Source organism: Ascidia mentula, chromosome 6, assembly GCF_947561715.1.
Source record: "Ascidia mentula chromosome 6, kaAscMent1.1, whole genome shotgun sequence".
NCBI classification, from domain to species: Eukaryota; Metazoa; Chordata; class Ascidiacea; order Phlebobranchia; family Ascidiidae; genus Ascidia; species Ascidia mentula.
The window spans coordinates 1,291,015-1,302,944 of record NC_138571.1 but is presented as its reverse complement, the minus strand read 5'-3'; the positions used below and the strand labels follow the sequence as shown (position 1 = coordinate 1,302,944).

At 41.4% G+C, this 11,930-nt stretch overlaps 1 pseudogene; it reads right to left on the bottom strand.

The window, feature by feature from the left end:
* Positions 1-1,278: 1,278 nt before the first annotated feature.
* Positions 1,279-5,310, bottom strand: LOC145906581 (uncharacterized; annotated as a pseudogene).
* Between the last annotated feature and the right edge of the window lie 6,620 nt (positions 5,311-11,930).

The window sequence follows — 11,930 nt, the reverse complement described above, 5'->3', positions numbered from 1 at the left end:
AACAACTTATTGACAATTTGTATACAATTAATGTGAGCAGAAGCATAATAATAACAACAACAATCCGTTCAAAGCCGAAAGCAGATAATCCGTTTTATCATCGATAATTTATGAATATTCAAATTGCATGTGAGGTAATCGTGTATGCGTGATTATAATGAAGGTGGCATAATTAGCCAAGGAATCGAAATTCCTGAACTAAACCAACACAATAGCTGGGTATGACCACGTGACTAATGTAAGGACTGATGTCCAACGGATCAACGTTGACCGGAAAGGTACAACAAAGTGGAAATTAGTGCGCCCGATAGTGTATATTCTAGCACAGTGCCACTGTCAACAGCTGCAATGATAAGACCTTACAGGTCGAAACAGTGCGTGTACACACCCTGTCTGCAGCTCTCTAATATCGTGGCTTTTTTGCACATATGTGGGAAAAAATGTAAATGTGTTACTAAAGATTGATGGCGAAGTTGCTTTGAAATATTTAAAGACAAAACATCACTTTCAACGTGCATTTTTTTACATGAAATATTAAGTTAGTTTTACAATGGCTTGACGTGTGTTCTGCAAAAACAGTTTGTTATGCGTCTCGTTTTTATGTTGATCATTGAATTTTTCATTCAATATTTTGTATAGGGGGCTGTAACGTTCCGTTAAGCAAAAGATGGGTCTGACTATTGGAAGTTCCTTAACAGCAACGCACTTGTACCCTGATCAGCAATAAACCTTTTCCTACACCTTTATTGTCTTATTCAAATAGAATGCAACACACAAAATACGATTACTTACAGACGTAGTAACACGGTTATAAATTTAACCAATACACTGAACTACACATTTGTAACTACACATACGCTAAATGCTTTTACGTGTAAACTTTTACCAGCGCGGGTTTGTACTAAAATGAATTGTTTTAGAAAACAGAGTGCTACTTATATCGTTTGGGTAACAATGACTGGGGTCAAAGCGTTAACTTTTTTCCCAGCAGTATCAACAATGGTGGCTGCAGCAAGTAACGGGCGACGCGATAAAACTGGCACATTCGGGACGAAAACAAAAGAAATGAGGGTGCGAAGCGGCCGTTCGAAACAAAAGATTTGATACGCACAGTAAACGTCCGGTGGTTGCGAGATATCGTCGCATGGGAATTAGGCCATAGACTATCGCATTAGGTCGATCTATAACACATTTGTGACATAACCCCGTTTTTAAAAAGAAATTTTTCTTTTGAAAAATTTTCGGCAAACAAACACAAATGTGGCGACAATAAGGCAATTACATTCGGCTGAGATAGTCAGCCCCAACATTTTCGCATCCTTTAATATATTCGCAGCGAATGTCAAAGTTTTGAAGGTACATCGCCCAGCGCATGATTCTGTCATTGTCAAACCTGGCGTTATGCAAAAACGATAAAGGTTGATGGTCTGTCTGTAAGACAAATTTTCTTCCGTACAAGTATACCATACATTTTTTGACACCCCATACAACTGCTAGGCATTCGCGCTCGATGGTCGAGTATCGTCGTTCTGCATTCGACAGCCTTTTACTCTCATAACTTATTGGAAAGTATTGTCCATTGTGCATTTGGAGCAGAACAGCCCCAATACCCTCACATGAGGCGTCAGTCCGTAAAACAAATTCCCGTGCAGTGTCCGGTAGGTGTAAAATGGGCCTACTCGACAATACTGTTTTAAGGCTATCAAAAGCCGTTTGTTGTTCATCTCCCCAATTAACGGTGTCCGGATGACCCTTTCTGGTAAGGTCAGTTAGAGGCACGGCGATAGAGGCATAATTTGGAATGTAGTCCCGATAGTAGCCGGTTAAACCCAAAAATGATCGAACCTCTGTTTTAGTTCTTGGTCTCGGTGCCCCTTTTATTTTCCCTACGTTGTCCTGATGCAAGCCAATGACATTGTTTCCGATATGATGCCCAAGAAAATTAACATCACTGGCCCCCAGGAGACATTTGGTGGGTCGTGCAGTTATGTGGGCTTGGGCCAGTCGCCTAAACAATTCTTCCAGTGTCGTAAGGTGTTCCTCCCATGTTTTCGTGTGTACAATGACGTCGTCGATGTAATGCTCTACGTTCTTCATACCTTTCAACAGTTTTCGCATCCCCCGTACAAAGGTTGCACCGGAGTTTTTCATCCCAAATGGCATCTTGCAAAATTCGTAGCATCCATCCGGTGTCACAAAAGCTGTCTTGTGTACGTCGGAATCTGCGACTTTCACCTGCCAGTATCCCTTAGTCAAATCAATTGTCGAAAAGTACTTGTCGTTTCTAAGGTCGTGGAAAACATCCTGGGCCGTCGTCATCGGTTCAGGATCGAACACCGTTACCTTGTTAAGTCTTCGATAATCTATGCAAATCCGGTTTGTACCATCTATCTTTCGAACTATAACCACCGGTGACGCATATGATGACGTTGAAGGTCTTATTACCCCTGTGTCTAACATTTCGCGAATATCCTTTCGCAATGACTCGCGTACGTTAAAGGGCACTGTATAGGGCTTCGAACGTATCGGCTTGTCGCTGGTAAGTCGAACGTTGTGTTCAACCAAGTTCATGCACCCGGGCCTTTCGGAAAATACCCCTACATGCGCTTTGACAATCCTCATGACTTCTTGCTTCTGAATCTCGGCAAGGGAATCACTCACGGCCAAGTCATCGGTTGTTTCGTGGTGAGTTCCCAAGTTCAACTCAAGCAATTCGTCGTCGTCCACTGAGTCGGGTATCTCATGACACAAAGCTCTCATTACCAGTGCGTCGCCCGTCGTTGATCCGATGTTCTGTTCTGACTCTCTTTGGACGTATTTCTTCAGTAAGTTAATATGGTAAAGCTTGGTATTACCTTTGACATTCACACGGTAGTCATTGCTTCCAACCTTCCCCTCGACTTTGAACGGCCCCTTCCATTGCATAAGCAACTTGTTGCTGTCGGTGGGGAGTAGAATCAGAACCTGGTCACCTTCTTTGAGAGCCCGTCTTCTTGTCTTGCGGTCAAAATTCTTCTTGTACCTGGTCTGTGCCCTCTCACTTGCTTCTTTGGCGACCTGCATAGTCTTTTCCAGTCTCTCTCGGAGCTCAAAGACATATTGGTAGCTGCACATAGTTTCTGGATCCGCTGCCTCGTTGGTGAACATGTCCTTGAGGATGTGAAGCGGTCCCCTGACCGTCCGGCCGTATAGAAGTTCAAACGGCGCAAACCCAGTAGATTCATGGGGTACTTCACGATAGGCGAAAAGTAAGGGGTTTACGTAACGATTCCATTGCTTCGGCTGCTCGTTGCAAAGCCGTCTCAACATTGTCTTTAACGTGCCATTAAACTTTTCAACTAACCCGTTGCATTGTGGAGAGTATGGGGTAGTGTTTAGGTGGCGCACCTTTAACAGCCTTTCGACTTCCTTCATGCAGCTGGAGATGAATTGGGTCCCCTGGTCGGATAGCACCTCGCACGGAATGCCCACCCTACTGTAAATATCCACCAGCGCTTCAGCCACATCTTCGGTTGTGATGTTCTTCAATGGCACCGCTTCAGGATATCGTGTGGCGTAGTCGACCAGAGTCAGTAAATAGCGATGGCCACCTTCGCTTGGAGGCTGAATTGGGCCGACCAAATCCACTGCGACTCTTTTAAATGGCTCATCGATTAACGGCATTCTTTGAAGTGGGGCTTTTGCAATTCTTCCCTTGCTGATCGTTTTCTGGCAGACATCGCAAGACTTGCAGAAACGTTGAACATCTCCCCTTATACCAGGCCAGTAAAAATTCCCAAGAATGCGGTCCAGCGTTTTCTTTATACCCATATGACCACCCATAATGGAGTCATGAGCCACTCCCATTATCTTGCATCGATAAGCCATGGGAACCATCAGCTGCTGAAATGGCTTTCCATAGTTGAATTTAGGATTCCAGAACTCTCTGTACAGAAGGTTTCCCTTTCGAACAAACTTCACATGGCCGTTGCCTCGAGATTTTAAACCTGATTTGTCCCGGAACTTATCTAAAGATGCGTCCTTAGAAAGGACTCCCGATTAACAATGTCAAACCCTTTGCAGCCAGGTATTCTTAAGGGTTTTATACAACTTCGCTCATGTGTCTTTGATCGCGTGACAACTGCACAAGTTTTAACGGGCGTGCAACTCCAGTTTGGATCTGGTGAGTCCCAACCTCTGGCTCCAGGGATGTTGCCAATAATAAGATCGACGTTCAGGTCGGTAACACAAATAGCCTCCACCGTACCTGAGTAATAAGGTGTGTCTACCGTGATGACTGCTACCGGTGCAGGTTCAGCCTTCCCCTTGAAACCCTGGACGTATTGTACCTCTCCCGTCAGTTGGTCATCCGATACTAATGTCCTACGAACCACTACCGATGTACATCCTGTGTCGCGGATCGCTTCGACCGGTCTCTGTCCTACTCTACCCATTGTCGCCTTTAAGTTTTGGTTCCGTACCTGAATCACCAAAGCGTTTGCTGGTCTGTCTGTGAGACGACGTGGCACCGCTCCGGTTGTTCTCTCGTTACAATCTCTTGCAATATGTCCATGTCCGTTACAGTTAAAGCACCTGCGGTCAGTAGGGCCTGACAAGCGATGATTAACGCCCCGTTGGACCGGCCTTTCACAATTGGAAAAGTAAACAGCAGCTCGAGCTATGACCGCTGATCGTCTTTTTCAATGGGCCGAGAAACCTATCGGCTTTCTCAGCAAATTCTTTTAAATCGTTCGTCGAATGTTGTCTCATGTATAGTGATAGCTCTCGGTAACTGTCTTTGTGGAACTTCTCGCGAAGAAACAGTTCCTTGAGTCCTTTGTAGGTCTTTTCGATGCCGGCCATTTCTACCCAACTGTCCAAATAACTTTCGAACCTAACAAAATACTGGGAAACCGTTTCGCCTTGTTGCTGGGTTTCATTGTTGAACCTGTTGCGGTATCCATCTTCGCGTAATCCATACCGCTCCCGCAACGCCCGTTTCAACACCTCGTAGTCTCTGGCTTCGTCTGCCGAGAGTCGAGAATACACTCCCATCGCTTTTCCAGTCAGCAGTGCACTAAGCCATGGCGCCCATTGATTCCTTTCCCAGCCGCTGTTCTCCGCGTATCTCTCAAATCGCAGCAAATATCCGTCCATGTCATCCACATCATCCACAAATTTGGGAAGCTCTGGACACTTGCCTGCACCAGTGTTGCTGCATGTTGAAGACGTGCTTGTAGTCTCTTCACGGCCTTGCCTATCTTCGAACTCAAGCTTCTTTACCGCCAGTTCGTGCTCCATCGCGCGGATTTGTTGCCGCTCTTCCCTTTCGGCTTCAAGTTTCCTCTGCTCGGCGTGAAGTTTCCTCTGCTCGGCCTCGAGTTTCCTCTGCTCGGCGTCACGTCGCACCTCTTCCATATGCCTTTCGTGCTCGCGATTTAATCTTCGCTCCTCACGTTCCTCTTCCTTCTTCATCTGCTCATTGACGTATTGGAGCAAACCTTCGTCAGCGAGCCCTAATTGTCTTCCCAACCGATCTCCAGACTCCATTGCCGATCTTACAAGGGTTGGTGTTCAACTTCGCGTTTTCAAGTCAGATCCCGGACGAGCCCCCAGATGTCACGTTCCGTTTTAACGGTTACGCAAAAGATGGGTCTGACTATTGGAAGTTCCTTAACAGCAACGCACTTGTACCCTGATCAGCAATAAACCTTTTCCTGCACCTTTATTGTCTTATTCAAATAGAATGCAACACACAAAATACGATTACTTACAGACGTAGTAACACGGTTATAAATTTAACCAATACACTGAACTACACTTTTGTAACTACACATACGCTAAATGCTTTTACGTGTAAACTTTTACCAGCGCGGGTTTGTACTAAAATGAATTGTTTTAGAAAACAGAGTGCTACTTATATCGTTTGGGTAACAATGACTGGGGTCAAAGCGTTAACTTTTTTCCCAGCAGTATCAACAATGGTGGCTGCAGCAAGTAACGGGCGACGCGATAAAACTGGCACATTCGGGACGAAAACAAAAGAAATGAGGGTGCGAAGCGGCCGTTCGAAACAAAAGATTTGATACGCACAGTAAACGTCCGGTGGTTGCCAGATATCGTCGCATGGGAATTAGGCCATAGACTATCGCATTAGGTCGATCTATAATACATTTGTGACAGGGGCTCAATAAACATCGCCACAGTAATTTAAAGATTCTTGGCATGTTGTTGTGCATCAGTTGGTCATACAAATGACTTGACATAAGGCTGTTTCTTAATAATGTGACTATGTGATTTTATTGTGATGCAACTTGATATAAAAATGTTGAATGTGCAAATCCACATAGGCCCTATAACAGACAAACTGGGATGTTCCAGTTCACAACAAACAGTGCTTTTGTACTTTTTGTACATATTTAAACGCATATATCGAACAGTGAAAACTTTATGTTCCACTTTACGATATCTAATTATTTGACCAATCGTAATTTTGTTATAATTTTTGTTACAGACAAACTCATAAATTTATTTAACTTTCAGGTGTAGTTTTTCTGACTCAGATTCATAAAACCGCAGACAGGTTTCATCTGAGAAGGATGAAACATGTTCAAAATCATTTGTATAAAAAAAACATTTAGATGCAAATACACGCTCCAGACAGACTTCAAAATTGCGCAGCGTGAAGTACAACGATTGTGGAAGTCGACACCTCCTGACAAGCAGACAGACGTGTTCTTTCGACGCTATTTCGCCTGTACGCGTGAGGATGTGACGTCTGGCGTCACTCACCACTTAATTGTGTGCTTGGACTTTCTCCATGATAACCGCTGTAAATTTGGTAACGTCGTAGATTTTAGACAAACTGATTGGTCATTCGTCATTCGAAACACAAATTTTGTTTTAATGGTATGTTTTCTATCATATCGTTTCTATCATATATTGAGTGCTAGTTAACCTAGACGTTTACCAAGTTAGGGTTGACAAACCTTGCTCAAAATCGCAGTTTGGGTTGGATTTGCTATTAGTTCAGACCTTGAAGCGTTGGCAACTTTAGTTCAAACAGACTGTTGACTAGCGTACTGTGTACATATGTAACATTGTTTGCATACTGTCCCATGGTGTTGACAGTGTACAACTTGTAATGTAAGATGTATGGAAAACGTTCCTTTAACACCGAAGTAAAGTTAATCGCAGTCTGACGATGAACGTTTAACACTGGATTTACAGACCAATCAATTTCTACTCAACAAACTTTTATGATATTGCGATATTAGTTGAAAAAAAGTGTTGTTAAGGATTAGTCATTATTATTATATGCCATAACCCGTAACCTTGAATTGTATTGTGTAGGTTTTATTGAGAAAGTGTTGACAAATTTAGTCCAACTTTCACGTTGAGCCAACAATTGGTGTGACGTGATTTGAAGTTTAAAGTTTCTCAAGCGTTCAAATAAAGCCTGAAGTCGTAATCTTTTAGCAAAACTATAATAAAAGTTAGGAGAATTTCTGTGACCTGCATGATATTTTTCAACTAAAAACGCTACATCAACATACAGAACAAAACCGAATCGTCGCTATTTCTAATTATTGCTTTTATACTGGAAGCTACAACACCTGAAGTTTAAACGCAGACAACTCATTTTTCTATCAATGTTAACTCACATTTTTCCAGTATTTCTGATTGTAAGTTGGGCGGTTGCGGTGTAGTACGTTGAACAACGTTGACCTGTTGTGGTGTTGTATGTTGAACAACTTTGACTTTTTGTTTGACCATCAAAACTGGTCCGGTATAGACTGGCCCAGTTGTGTGGATGTTTTGGTCGCCAAGAACAGGGCCTTCTCCTTGGATATTCTGCACATGTTGTGGTTTAGTGTAGAAAAATCATCATCTGTGTTTGGCGGACAATTTTATAAAGTATTTCACTGGTAAAGTACGCATAAAGAAAAGCTTGTGTTTCTCCAAAATGAACGTTGCTTGGTGTTTCTGCACATGTTGCGGTGCAAAATTTCAAACTGGTTGCATTAGTAAAAATAAGCCGTTGGTTGTATTTTTGCGTTGCTGATATTACAAAGCACTTCTGTCAATAAGTTACACTAAACTCAGTCAATCCAATTTATAAAAACAAAACATTCCAGTTTATCCGGATTAAAAACATCATTTAGTCATTCTATTTCGCCAAGCAGTCCCTGCAAATTACAGCAGGCTTGGTCAAAAACCTCACTTACAATTTCACGTTCTCCAGATGTCCCTGGAAGATCAACTACGTTATGTTGGCTGGTCGTTGGTAACACTTCCAACATTTGTTCTGGTTTTTTTACATATTTAGAAGCAGTTTGATTCACTTCTTCATCTGTATCACTCGATTCCTGGCTGGAGCTATGTTGTGATGAGTCATCCGTCGTTTGTGATGACTGAGCAGAATAACGCAATATAACATTGTGGTAAAATTGTATTTTCTAATTGCAATCTCTACATTGTAAGTTACCACTACACGTTGTGAAGATGTCCCCGGAACATCAACTACGTCATGTTGGCTGGTCGTTGGTAGAACATGTAACATTTGTGAGAGATCATCCACATCTCTTGAACTCCCAGCTTGTTTAATATATGAATGTTTTAGTGTTGAATAGAGCAAGTGAAATTTAATCACATTGAACTGGTTTGTGAGTGTGTCTGAAGGCCATAGAACTCAGAAAAGAAAATATATTCAAAATATGCAAATATAATTTTTACACATGGAAGGTATTACATGCAAAAGGCCAAATGTAATGGCCACCGATAAACAGTCGCCCATATAATGGTGATTTCCTTACGGTGTATTACCATCTACCGTTGGATCGCAGCCGATTGCACTTGACAGGTTGGGGGTAATGGGATTCGACCGGCCACATTGGTCGTTTATATTTACTGATTTAACACGTCTTTATTAAAGAGCTCGCAAGATTTGATTTTACGCTACCTTGTTGTTGAAGTGGTGAAAATGGCATGTTTGGCTGCAAAGATTTGATTCGATTTTAATTTTTTCTGAAACAAAATGGAATAAATGTTTGTCATGATACAAATGTTTCAAAAGCGGACAAAGTTGTGAAAAAGGTTTAAAATTGTTATACTAACCAATTAAAAAGCAACATTGTTGCGCACACAAATACAGAAAAGCTTTGCTTTGGGCGACAGTGATAAATGAAATTTAATCATAGAAGATAGGTTTGTGTATTTACAATTACCTTTTCCGGAATGAAAACACGTTTGGTCAATACATGATCGTAATGACTTGTATTCGCCCGCTTAATTTCAATGCATAACTTTTTACTGGGCTATGTCAGGTTTTCAACATTACTTGATCCAAGTTCAATTCACTTTCGACCATACTTCAAATAATATCCTTCACTATAATAAATCTTATTTCCTAAACCAGCAGGTTTCATTGCAAGATGTCAAACATACAACATTTAAATGTAGGCTTAATTAATCAAACAATAAAACCGAATTTTGCAACAATGAATGTTTGAATTTGTTGCTGACTCTACCAGGCATAATATTGAATAAATTCAAAGCTTTACTGGCAGAACTTATTTATTCAGCCGAAGCTTTGAATTTGTTAATAATAAAAGTTTCCGCTGGCAATTCAAACATTTACTGACATCCTGAAACAATCTCCAAGCATGTAGATGTCTTTAAACGTGACACATTTATGATATTCTTAAACGTGCCGTATCAGTCTTTATATGGATACAAGCCAAATTCTCTTGATTAGGCACTCTTTTGTAAAAGACTGACTTTCGTATTACTAAAAGTACACTAGCTTTCGCGAGTTCTCCTCGCTTCATCAGTACTTTTTGTAATACAAAAGTCAGTCTTTTACAAAAGAGTGTCTAATCAAGAAAATTAAGTTTGTATACATTTATGACAATAATTACCAATTCCTTGCTTTCGCAACAACAAACCTTCGATGAACAACATTCAACCAAGCACGCCACGCGTCAGTGAACACCCTGCTTATTCTGGAGAGAGAGTTTGATGGAAAAGTTAGTCGTACAGGTAGCCAGCTACGATTCACGTCAAACATTAACTTCTGCAGCGATGCGACAGATTGAAATGCTCTGATATTTTAAACCCTTGTTCACAATTACATTTTTCTTTTCGTGTTTGTTTCGCACAAACCAGACAAGCTAAAACTTTCAAAAAATCAATTTCCCCAGTTTTTCCAAAAAACTTTCAGATCATTTGTTCTCGTTTAAAGTTAGTTTTGATCTTGTCAGATTGACGACTGACATCAACGTTGACCAACCGCTTACTTCGTTCAACTTCGATGGAATTTCACACACGACTTTCTCTGTTTAACCTATTTCAACTACAACACTTGTTGGAGATATCAGGTGTCCAAATTGTGACAAAGCAAGCAGTAATCGTGTAGGAATCATTAATGCACCAAACCTAAAGTCAACGTCTCAAAACTTTCACATTCACGCAATGGAATATCACAAAGTTTTGTAGAAATACTTTTATGCAGATGTGAGACTTTTCCATTCATAAAACAAATTAATTGTTTTGTTAAAACTTAATAATATTGTATACTGACAACATAAAGCTTGTGTAGGGAAGCATTTGCTGACATTTGAATTCAATAGAAAAAGGCAAAAATTAAATATGTGGTCCATCTTTAACATCAGGATGGCGAAGGTTCGATGTTCTACCAGATGGAGAACATTTATTACATGGTAAACGAACCTGGCAACAGAACAAACAACAAGTCGCCTTTATGACGGGACAATGGCACGAATGATGGCAAACATTAATGTTTGTCGCTACGTGAGCGTTCGATCAGGTACGAGTGGTTTCAACCAAACAATGAAAGTAGTTTCAAAGCAGTTTCCCATCTTAACTTGGTAACTTGAACAAAATCATCCAACATCTGCGCGACATCTTGGGATGTGGATATTTGTTACAACACACAGTTATTTTCAGTAAAGTTTGCGGAAATTTATGCACAAAAAATCCCAGGAAACACGTGACTGATTACTAAGCAATATCTAATGCATCAGTTTGTAAATATTGAATAGCTTTTCCATCACTATTCCACGTTTCGTCACGCTTCAGTGCACTTGTTCATATTGTTCTTTTGATGTACAGCAAAGGATCCAACTTCTGAACCACAGTTCTATTTGTTGCAAATGACATATCGTGTCACTGGTGAATCGAATTGGGGAAACTAAAACTGAAACTGGAGAAACCTAACACCGATGAAAAGTACTAGGACAATTACCTACTGTGCCTGGAGAGAAGAAGGGAAGGAGATTCAGGTGAAAGTTCACCGCACAATGGGACGATGTGGTTGGCGTCAAACACCGACATCAGATGCGAACCGTTTCTGCTCATGAGCGACATCTAGCGTATCACCTACTTTGTCTGTAGAGAAAAAGGGAAGGAGATTTAGGTGAAAGTTCACCGCACAGTGGGACGATGTGGTTGGCGTCAAACACCGACATCAGATGCGAACCGTTTCTGCTCATGAGCGACATCTAGCGTATCACCTACTTTGTCTGTAGAGAAAAAGGGAAGGAGATTTAGGTGAAAGTTCACCGCACAGTGGGACGATGTGGTTGGCGTCAAACACCGACATCTGATGCGAACCATTTCTACTCATGAGCGACATCTAGCGTATCACCTACTGTGTCTGTAGAGAAAAAGGGAAGGAGATTTAGGTGAAAGTTCACCGCACAGTGGGACGATGTGGTTGGCGTCAAACACCGACATCTGATGCGAACCATTTCTACTCATGAGCGACATCTAGCGTTGTTTCAAACACACCCATCGTGTAGGGTTTGAAAAGGAAATTTCTTATATGCGTGTTGTCACTTGGTGATAAATGTTGTCCAGGCCAAATCCTACAAAAGATGATGATTTTTCTGTGAAATCACAGTAACGTAGGTACTTGATTCAATAACTTT